This window comes from Macrobrachium nipponense, chromosome 20 (genome assembly GCF_015104395.2).
Source record: "Macrobrachium nipponense isolate FS-2020 chromosome 20, ASM1510439v2, whole genome shotgun sequence".
Classification (NCBI taxonomy): Eukaryota; Metazoa; Arthropoda; class Malacostraca; order Decapoda; family Palaemonidae; genus Macrobrachium; species Macrobrachium nipponense.
The window spans coordinates 51,981,746-51,994,069 of NC_061089.1; the positions used below are offsets into that span (position 1 = coordinate 51,981,746).

A 12,324-nucleotide genomic window follows, 5' to 3' on the forward strand; every position below is an offset into this window, starting at 1 on the left:
TTAATAACTGTCTGAAAGAGAACGTAATTTTTACTTTTCTTAAATTTGTAAATGTTAGTCTATTGTAACTGTATAAATTACCTTTTATTATTATTATTATTATTATTATTATTATTATTATTATTATTATTATTATTAATCGGCAAACAAGTTCTTCTTTTCTTCTTCTCTCTCTCCCTCGACGTCAGTTGCCGCTGCAGCTGGGTTTTCAGGAAGCTCCTCATGCCTTGATCTAGCTGGGCAGTAGGGTCTTGTAGCCTGAGTGTTGTATATAAAGGGAGCAGACCTTTGATACAAGTTTTTTTTTAAATAATGGCAGTTTTTAACGAATTAATCTTATACAGGGTATTTTCAATTCTTCTGTTAATTCGTTTTTCTGACTCAGCTAGGTTGTTGAGTAGAATTCCAATATTCATATTTGTCATAATTAGGATATTTGTCAAAAATATTTTATCAAAAATATTTCATTATATATTTTGCTTACAGAATGGGTATAGAAACCAAGGCCAGTGACTTCAACGGAATCTTGGTAGCTATCTGGTGTTTTTTGGTAGTTTTTGGATACGGGTATTATGTATCGTTGTACTGCTGGTAAGACTCCTTCAGGGGCTGGTGTAGTCTACATGATTCGACCATCTCCGTGGTCTTCATCAGGACGTTGTTGAGGACGAACTGGATGAATGGCACGGGCTCTTGCTCCATAGCATCCCGTAACTGGTGATGGATGAAGTGTTCTCTGCAACATATCATTCCGCTCCAATTTAACAACTTGGCCAGAAGCGGAATGATTTAGTGGGAGATAGTGCTATAGAAGCTAGTCCCAGTAAGGAGGGGAACGTGGGAAGGAAAGGATAAAACATGAGTCACAGAAAAACTTTTGGAACCAAAGTTCCCTTGGGATGTGATGAATGATGATAATGCAGTGAATGGATGAATTTGATCTTATACAGTGGATGGTTGTATGATATTAGGTATTGCTCACATGAGAGTAGCTAAGATGAGGTGTTGCTCTTCTCAGCTCCGCTCATTGAGATACTGGCGAAGAGGAACAAGGAAGGGATGATTAGGTGAAGCAGCTGCTGTTCGGATTGAACAACGGATGCTGGGGTTTGAAGGTTGGGATGGGGTGAGGTTGTATGCAGTTTAGCAGTGTCTCTCTTTCTACAGGTTTCCCTGTAAGAAGTTCGAAGAGAACGATGATTCCTTCGACTGTAAGTGCTATTGAGCTTTCACTTTTTGCTTTAGAAACTGGTTGACACTGTCTAAGCTGTCAGAAGGGGAAGGAGAAGGTTGTGAGGGATGGGTCTTGGAAGGAGGGCTGTCAACCTTAGAAGTGGACGGGGGCTTAGGATTGGAAGGAAGGGAAGAGCAAGGCTCTGTAGAACATGGGATTATTTCCCTGGGCGTCGACTTGTCACTGGCAATTTTGTGTGATGCTGCTTTGACTACATTTTGCAGGCTTGATCAATAATTTCAATATTCGGGATAATATCCCGATGTAACTGCCAAGGCATCCTTGGACGGGACATAAATAACGGTAAATCACGTTGGTTTACTTAGGAGGTTTCTGCTGAGGGTCGGCTGGATTGTTCTCCATCATCAAACTGCTTGTTTTTCTGTTTCTTTTTGGTGTTGGTGGCGCTGATGTTCTCCTCGATGCTTTTTCGGAGGGCGCGCTCGTTATCTTTGTACTTCCTGTGGAAGAAACCTCTATAGAAGAGATCTATATGCTCAGGGACGTCGGGGCGCGGCTCCTGTTGATACCAGTTCTCGACATTCCTGCGCATAGATTCTTCTATGACATTATTAGGGTGTCCATTAACAACGAGGACCTAGGCAACACGCTCGAGTTCGTCATGGGTGTTGTTCCATAAGGAGCAGTGCGAGAGGACCCTCTTGACGTAAAGCACTTATACCTCTCGGGGCACTCACTCTCACAGTTGAGACACATACCCAGGTTTGTAATTTTAGTGTAGACCTTAGTGGAGAAATGGGCCTCTTTGTCTTCAACTAGGACGTCGAGAAAAGGGAGGCGGCGGTTTTGGCTATGTTCGATCGTAAAGGTATTATCTTTCGAATAGGAAGACAAACAGGGAGCTAGAATAAGCTTCTGTGAATAGCCAGTTTACACACAGGAAATAGTCTTGATATTACAAAAATTCAATGTAATTTTCGAAATATATTCACCAGTTACTGAATCGAAACCCTAACAACATACGCAGAGTATAATATATTTCAAAAATATCTTTTATCCCAAAGGAATCACCCAATTCGGTCTGTTTGATATGTCGCATCCTATTTTTAGGTTGTTTACAGTATTTTGATTTTTTTCCTTTTTAGCTGTTCACCGATATTGGATGAGCATCGAGAGGAAGGGAGATGAAAGTTGTGGGAAAGAGACCAATCAGGTCTGGGTATGGGATTGATTCGATGGGAACGGTCCGGTCTGCAGGGAATCCAAGCCAATCAGATAAGGCTTAGATTCTTTCGTGGTTGCGAGAGACCTATTCTCGCTGCAAGTATTTCAGTGTCTTTAGACGCATTTATATTACGAAGTACGTCGTACATGGCGATAAATGTTACATGTTTGTCTTCGTGCTCCCAGTGTTTGAAAAATGAAGATAAAAAGAACAGAGAAAACAAGTGAGAATCCAGTGTTAGAAATTTATTAGAACATAGAAGTTAGTGACATAACGATAATTGTTAATTAGTGTTGATTTCAAATCCTTTTAAACTTAAGAGAGGATAAAGAGCCTCTATGGCTCTAAAATGGATGAAAATGTCAATTTTACAAAAATGAATTAAAAATCTCCGGTCTTTCGAATTCATAAAAGTGCAAATAACAGCCTTTCAGATGAAATTGCAATAATTACAATTCCTTGTGATACCTTACGGCTTATAGCTGGAGCGTATTATTTTGTAGATAGTAATATCAAAATAAAATTGTCTTCTAAACGGAATTATCCGAGATCGGACCTTTTGCCATGTAGAAGTTTTTTTATGATATCATATCCTCCATATTTCAGCCAATTTTGTGGTTAAACATTTAGTTAGTTTCCACCGAAAACAATAATAAGTTAGCTTTATTAGGACCGGACCTTCGATAAGCTTAAAGAATTATTCAATGTTTGTTGTACAGGTAAACATAGCTTTACTGTAAAACAAGACATTATTGGAGGTTTTATTTAAATACGTATTACGAAAATTAGGAATGTTACTTTCCTGCAGGAATCAACAGTAAGTCTGATATTCAACCGATAGTATTTTGATATAAAAAGAATGACTCCTTTCATATATTTGACATTTAAATGACAGCGAGTTTGATAATCAAGATCATTGTTCTGATATATTTTGCATTGCGGCAACATGGACAGGTAACGGTTCCACAAAAAAAAAAGAAAAAAAAACATATTTTAGTGCTGGCCAAATGATTTCATGTGGTAAATGATTTAAATGGAATTTCAGTCAACAAACCACATATGATTATTTCTGACCAAGAGTTGCGATGCAACAATTCATCGTTGTCATGCCTTTTTCTTTTTTATGTAATTTCTGTTATCGGTTTAAAAGATTATGTATTATGCATTTCGCGTAATCATCACTGTAAAAATTTGTTTTCTATCCGGAAACATTGCAAATATTGATTTTTTTTCTCGTTTTCCTCGCACGCTCAACTACTTTTTGTATTACGTTGATGGGGAAATAACAGTCAGAAGCATCGTGTAAATATGTATTTTAATCTCTCTCTCTCTCTCTCTCTCTCTCTCTCTCTCTCTCGTCTCTCTCCGCTCTCTCTCTCTCTCTCCTCTCTCTATGAAAAAAGTGGCTCGGATCCCCTTTTTCCGCCTCTCTCTCGTCTCTCCTCTAAAATGAAGTGGCCTTCGAAATGAAAAAAGTGGCTTCGATTACAGCAATACTGACATTTTTGCACAATATTTATGTCTAAGAGAATAGTGATTATTATTATTATTATTATTATTATTATTATTATTATTATTATTATTATTATTATTATTATTATTATTATTATTAACATTATTATTATTATTATTAATACAGAGGGGTCAATATAAATGTCTGTAAGTCAAATCGGATCTTTTGGCACTTACAGAGCCAGAATAGAAATAATTATTTATGAACGCGTAGCGGTGCAAGAGGAATCCAGTTTTAATCACTAGTTGCGTACACTGGAAATTATTTCGTCATAATGAGGGATAAAATAAATCTAATTCTTTTTGCAAATGTATTTGAAATAGAGAATACATTATGTATTACCGACATCATACCCACTTTGATATCAAAACTAAACGTGATTATAACTCTACAGCCTACAGTAATATGTCCGCTGGAAACATGCTATTTTGTTTTTTATTTATTTATATATATAGATATATTTTTTTTGCTGATGGGGTGAGGGGGATGGGAGGGTGGAGGTGAATGCGAAGGGAATGGTGGTGGGTAGAGTTTAGGGTAGTTGCTGACCACGTACTGTGTAATGGTAGGAATGCTGCCTCATAAAATGATTATTTTAAAAGTATTGGAGGCACAGCCATGAGAGGTATTTCGATTTTATAAATGGAGATGCCATCAACGTTTCAGGTGATATAGTTTCTCATTTTTTCCTACCCAAAACACGTGTGCCTCTCTCCACACACACACACACACACACACACACACACACACACACACACACACACACTTACAAATAACAGTCAAAACCGTGACAAATAGAAAATATACTTAGACTAGTTTCAGATGAGCTTCATCAAATCTCATCGATTTGTTTACCAGTTGAAATGAGTCTTTTTCCGAGACTGATAAATGTAATTTTCCGAGGCTGATAGATGTAATAGATTAGTAAACTTTGATAATTATAAGTAACAGAAGAATAAAAGAAAGGACATTTTCATTGAAAGGTATTGGGAAAGCTTTGCAAGTAACGTGTCTTGTTCGTGTTTTGCAATAATTCCCATTTTACGATCATGGTTTTAATTTCTCAAATAATAATAATTTCAGAATTAATATAGTCTGATGTAAATGGATTAAAAAAGAAGAAATGGAAGGATTGTAGTATTATAATATATATATATATATATATATATTATATATATATATATATATTTATATATATATATTATATATAATAATAATATATATATATATACAATATAATATATATATATAATATATAGGGTTAAATAATACTATATATGTATATATATATGTATATATTATATAATATATATATATATATATGATATATATATATATATATATATATATTATATTAATTATAGTATTAATAATATAGTTATGATATTTATGTCTATATATATATTAATATTATACGTATAAATATATATAGATAGATATTTGGGGGTTACTACTCTTTGGATTAGAAAACTTCCCTTTAACATTAAAAACACAAACTGGCAACCATTTGATGGCCGAAAACAAAAACAAATCATTATCTAAAAGCATTTCTTTATTTCAAATGGTGGTTTGGTGATTATGGCCACTTATCTGTACTGGATCACCTCGGTATCCTGCCATTAAACCGTCTCGTAAGGTGAAATAGCTTCACCTATGAAGCTTTTTCACCTCTCTAGACAGAATCTCTTCAGCATGCTTTTAAATGTCTGATTCAATAGTTCAAGGATACCCTGAGACTCATAACCATAGACTCCGAATACGAAAGAGTGCATACCCAATTCCATCAGTACACAACTAAACCAGATTTCTAACAAAATTTGTACCAGGGTTTGCTTGAGCTGAAAGATTTCCTCTTTCTAATGTACATCATTTTTGTATCCAGCTCTCTACCAGTTTCCTATTTTTTCATTTTGTTTTTATTTTATCTCTCCTTTTATCCAGTATATTTTTCCATTTCTTTAGGCTCTCCTGTTAAAAATTCATAAGTTTATTCTTCAAACGCGGCAGGAAAAAGTGCTGAAGTATTATCAATGTTAAGAAAAAATGGAGAATACTGTGGACTCTTTCCACTAAAATTTAAGTTAAAGACGACAACAAAAGTAAATAATCAAGTGAGTGGAAAATTTTACCTCAGATATTATTATTATTGTTTTATCACACTCCTCCAATTCGACTGTATAATGCCTCCATAAGAGTCTATCACTTTTCTTACTAAGTGCGCTGTTTCTAGGAGCACACTCTTCTGCATGAGCTCTGGAGCTACTTCAGCCTCTAGTTTTTCCAGATTCCTTATCAGAGATCTTTGAATCATGCCTAGTGTTCCAATGATTATGGGTACAATTTCCACTGGCATATCCCATACCCTTCCTATTTCTATGATCAAGCCTTGATACTTATCCATTTTTTCCTTTTCTTTCTCTTTGGTGTCCCATGGTATTGCGACATCAATGAGTGACACTTTCTTCTTGATTTTGTCAACCACGTCACGTCTGGTCTATTTACACGTATCACCCTATCTGTTCTGAACCATAGTCCCAAAGGATCTCTCATGACGTCACAAAAGGAACAGTTAATGACATCATTGACTGCCAATCATAGGACAGCAAATTTCCCGCCTAAACAGGAGGAACTATGTGGGATTCTCAAGTTTATTATGCGTTGCTGTTTACTACTTTTTCAAAATGCTCCATTCTGTCTTTTTTTTTTTGTCAGCTTTATTTTTCTTCCTTCCGCTTAACACACACACACACACGCACACACACACACACAACACACACACACATACACACACACACACACACATATATATATATATATATATATATATATATATATATATATATATATATATATATATATATATATATATATATATATATATATATATATATATATATATATATATATATATGTTTATAGATACGAGTGCTATCAATAACGTTTCTATAAAAATAATTAAATTAGTCAGTATAAAATAAATGTGAATACAAATAAATATTCTCATTATAGTTAGTGATAGGAAGCGTCATGTCATTTTTAGTTTAGCACATGTATGTATACTATTATTTTTTTGAGAGAGGGAGAGGATTACAAAAAGGTGGTTATATGTATGAAATGGTAATATAATCAAGCTGATAGTCAGATTCATTAGGAACCTTTTTTATTTTTCGTTTCTAATTAGTTCCTAATTTTTAAATAAATTTCATTTCTCTAAGTCTCGTTAAATTTTCCAATACTTTCTCTCATATGAAATACTTTTTTTTATTGTTTACGTATTCCTAGGGCATTTATTCGTTTTTAGGTACAACCGGTTGGCATTAATACTGTAGCTACACAGAAGGAAGATATACAACATGTGTAAAAATAGCATAATCCTAAGCCTTATTTGTCAATTAAGGTAATAATTACCTAAATGAATATGTAGGCAGAATTCATGTTTTCTAACCGTTTTTTTATGAATATTTTTATTGATAAGTGTGAGCAAGTATTTGTCAGTCTGTGTATAGAACTTGGAATTACTTCACATAGAATAAATAGAAACCAGCAATAGACAGAGGTGGTTGATAATGTTCTTAATCGTTATTTTTTTTATTTATTTATTTTTTTCAATGAAAACTGCAGACTCGCTTCCATTCTCTGTTTATTTAGAGAAGTTTGAAATGTCGACAAATATTACGGTAGGGGTATCTGTACTTATAACTTGTAAACTATGAAACATAGAGAATCTCTGGAGGTTTAATGGAATATGAACTTGATTCCATATGCAGTATATTTATGTATTCCTCAAACCATGAGGGAAACAAGTTAGTTTTTTCGTTATCAGCTGAGGCTAATTCCTCCAGTGTAGCCAATTGTGTGAACATTAGTGCCTATAAAAAACTGGTTTTACTTTGATGTTCCTTGTCACAACCGCATTATAACTATGTCTGATTAAATATATTCTGGCATAAAGACATTAAAGATTAATGATATTATTTTGCTTAAATTTTGTGATAATTTTAAGTAGTTTTTATTATTATTACTCCAGATTCCTTGGACAATATTGAAACTAAAAACTGCAACTCTTGATGAAAAGAAATCTCGAATAATTGGTATTCAAATAGCACATTTTATTGTCAAATCTTTATGAAAACATGGAATATAGAATTTAGGACTTTGTGAGGATAGACTTATATAGAAAGAAAATATATATTTAAATGAATGACGGTTTAGAGTTAGATTCGTAGGGCTTACAGTAACTATTCGATGACATCACCGCAGGAACAGATAAGGATGTCATCGATAACCAATCACAGGACAGCAAATTTCCCGCCAAAAAGAAGGAACTTTGTCGAGTCTCTCCAGTTTATGCATTACTGTTTGCTGTTTTTTATCAGCTTTATTTTTTATTTTTTTAAATCTTTTTTAATAGATTAGCCAGCTTTTGTTGAAAATAATTTAATTACTAAATATAAAAATAAAGACTTAATAAGAATTCTTTTATCATAACTAATTAATAAGAAGAATCTGTCATTTTTTGTTGTGTGAATGCTCTCATCGTATTATATTTTGAAGACACAGAGAACATTAAATAACCTAATCTCAAGTTAATAATAGTCACTATTAACTTTTTATATTTCTCTTTTCAGATACTTTCCTATTATTATTATTTTTTGAGAAAGGATTATTCATGAAATCATCAAGCTGGTAATACTATATTTACTAAGGAATTTTTGCTTTTATTTCTCTTTCCAGATCACGTAAATGATCAAGTGTCCAGGATTCCTACATAACAGAAATCTGTATAAACACACAAGACAAAAACGCGTGTGTACAAACTCTGTTTTCCATATCTATATATATATATATATATATATATATATATATATATATATATATATATATATATATATATATATATATATATATATATATATACTGTTATGTGAACGCGTTTTTGTAGTCGCAATTTAAGCCTGGAAAATGTAGCTAGCAGATACGAAACGATGGCACTTAATAAATAAAGGAGAGGATGTGTCTCCATACTCCAATATGGTTTATATATATATATATATATATATATATATATATATATATATATATGTATATATATACATATATATATATCTGTACACACACACACACTACATACTTTAGTAGATTCACATTAACCGTGCATCTGATTGGCTATCAACAGGCATACATGAGCGTCGTAAGGGACGGGCCTAGACATCAGATGCGTGCTTGATGTGAATCTACTATAGGCACATAGATATATATATATATATATATATATATATATATATATATATATATATATATATATATATATATATATATATATCTTGAAAATAATTTGTAAGAAAAAGTACAGGTAAACAATAAGTAGGGGAATAATATGTATATTTAAGAAATAACAGTAAAAGATCGTTAAACATCTGTACAAGCAGCACGTTTACGATGACTGATGACGTCATCAATCGTTTTTATGAATGGGGGTTGCAGGCGCTCTTCCTCACTCGTTGTTGACGTAGTGATTCATTTCACTGGTGTCACTTATCGAAAGCAATAATAACATTTTAAATTATGACAAATATTACGTTGGACTCTACACTTACTCCGTGCTGTCTAATAAATATATGTAATCATTGAAAGTCTAGTGGAATATGAACTTAATCTCCATATGCCTTATTTTATGCATTTCTCAAACCATTAAGGTAAACAATTAGTCTTTTTCGTTATCAATTCAAACTGACTCCTCTGGGTTATGTTATTCTCAATTTTCAGTTTATATCAGTAGTGCAATCGGCCCCACATGGTGTCTATTGTTGCACCTGTATATTTCCGAGGGCTCTTTTCTTTTCTTCTTTTGAGAGAAATATTAGGAATCTGTGAGACTATTGACGTTAAACGTCTCGTTGTGGTGACTGCAACCTTTTCAGCTGGTAAATCCACTTCCATTATTTTTTCCTCGAATATTAGATTCTTACATCTGCCCCAACCCTCATACATGAGTACGTGAAGCAGAAGAGGAGGATTTTCTTTGCCTTAAGGGACCATTTAACACATTGGTATTGTCTTTATTTTTTATTTTTTGGTCGCTCGCCTTAATGGTTGCTGGGTCGCAGCACCAGGGCTGTGCTGGTCTGGTGGGGATCCCTGCTGAGTGGTAGAAGTTGCATCGTTATCAACAACCTTCCTGGTACAGAAACGAGTCGAGGAGACCGTTTTATCCTGGTCGGCACCTTTCCAGCATTTTTGTTCAGTATTTACCATTTTCCATGTACTTCCTCACTGTCCGCTGCTTCTTACTGGTTATTCGAACCTGCCCTCACCTTGAATACTCAGAGTGAAGGGATGGCCCCATTCGCAACTTGAGGGACGCGCTGGATGGCCTAAGGAGGAGGCACCCCTCTTCTCTGTAGCTTATGATATTGTTAGTTTTTATTTTATATCAGGAGTACAATGTACCCCAGCCTGGGGTCTATGGTTGCACCTCTATATTCCACCAGCCTTATATCCGAGGGCTCTTTTCAAGATGTTTACCGTTACTTTGAGGGCAGCAATCTGCACCAGAGTAGCCAATTGTGTGAACAAGAAGTTCCTAAAATACATTGGTATTGCGTCGATATGCATTGTTAGTATCGCTTTATGATTATTTCTAAATAGATTTAGTCTGGGATAAATTCATTAAATTCTGCCATAATTTTATTTTTATTTTTATTTTTTTATTTGGTTATCACTCCAGACTCCTTGGTTAACATCATGCCTCCAACAGCATTAAAACCAAAACCTGGCAACTCTTTGATGAAGAGTAATCTCGAATGATTAGTATGTAAAGAACATTTGTACAAATCAGATCTATATGAAAGTATTTTATACAGTGTTTAGGACTGTGAGAATAGACTTGTACACAAAAAAAGAGATATATTTAAAGAAATGACAGGTTACATTTAGATCCCTAGAGTTACAAGGCACCTCGCTCTTGAGGTTACAGAAGGAACAGTTAATACATCATCGACAGCCAATCATGGGACAGTAAATTTCAAGCCTAAACAGGAGGAACTATGTGGGATTCCTTCAGTTTGTACGTTGCTGTTTACTAAGGCCCAAAAATTCCTATTTTTATCTTTTTGTCAGCTCTATTTTTCCTTCCTTCCTCTTGTCAGCAGGAGAAGATACCTGACGCCTGGAGAAACAGCCACTTAGTCCCCATTTTCAAAGATAGGGGCGATATCCAGATTGTGCTAACTATCGGGGCATAAACCTGATGGCTCATACCTTGAAAATTTATGAAAGAATAATAGAGGCAAGGCTGAGATATGAAACATCTATAAGTGAAGAACAGTTTGGGTTCATGCCTGGAAAAGGAAAAATAGATGCCATCTTTGTATTGCGACAAGTCATGGTGAAATATAGAGAAAAAGGAAAGGAACTACATCTAGTATTTATAGATCTTGAAAAAGCATATGATCGAGTGCCTAGGCAAGAAGTCTGGAGGTGTATGAGGGAAAAAGGTGTTATGTGAGGATTGTAAATTATATGTATAGAGGAGCAACAACACATGTAAGAAGCTCAGTGGGAACAACATAGAAGTTTGAGATGAAAGTTGGTCTCCACCAAGGCTCTGCCATGAGTCCTTATGTTTTTGATATGGTAATGGATGTAATAGCAAAAGATCAGGTGCTTTGGAGTGTACTCTTTGCAGGCATAGTGTTAGTAACCACCAGTAAGGAAGAAGCAGACAGGAAATTGGAGTTGTGGAGAAGTGCGTTGGAGGACCGAGGCCTAAAAATAAGCAGAGCAAAAACTGAATATATGTGGATGAATGGAGGAGACCAAGGGGGAAGCATCAACTTTGAGCAGGAAGAAGTAAAAAGCGCTACATCCTTTAAGTACCTTGGGTCATGTGTCACTGATTGTGGAGGGATGGAGGAGGAAGTGACCACAGAGTGCAATCAGCTTGGTGCAATTGGAGGAAAACATCAGGTGTGCTATGTGACAAAAGATTTTATGTAAAGCTGAAGAGGAAATTGTACGAAAGCACTGCCAGATCTGCGTTGATGTATAGTTGTGAAACATGGGCCATGAAGAAAGCACAGGAGAGAAGGACAGAAGTGGCAGAAATGAGAATGTTACGTTGGATGTGCGGAGTGACAAGGAGAGACAGGATAAGGAATGACTTCATAAGAGGGATGGTGAAAAGTTACAGAAGTATCAAAGAAGCTGCGACAGAGACAATTAAAATGGTTTGAGCATGTTTTGAGAGGAGAGGAGGATTCTGTATGTAAAAGAATCATGAACATGGACGGACCCGGAACAAGGAGAGGTAGACCAAAAATGAGATGGAGAGACACAGTTAGCAGGGACATGCGGCAGAGGAATGTGAGTGAGGTAATGGTGCATGATCAC

General features: G+C 34.8%; 1 long non-coding RNA gene across 3 annotated transcripts in view; it reads left to right on the forward strand.

Moving 5' to 3' along the window:
• The window catches only part of LOC135221041 (uncharacterized), a 104,409-nt gene that overhangs the window by 58,131 nt on the left and 33,954 nt on the right, over window positions 1–12,324 (forward strand). For 2 of the 3 annotated variants that reach the window (XR_010315856.1, XR_010315858.1), the window contains one exon: window positions 8,668–8,727. The exons of the other annotated variant lie outside the window; for it this stretch is intronic. This is a non-coding gene — a long non-coding RNA (uncharacterized LOC135221041). Of the gene's footprint in view, window positions 1–8,667; window positions 8,728–12,324 lie in introns of those variants that run through there. 3 annotated transcript variants of the gene reach the window in all.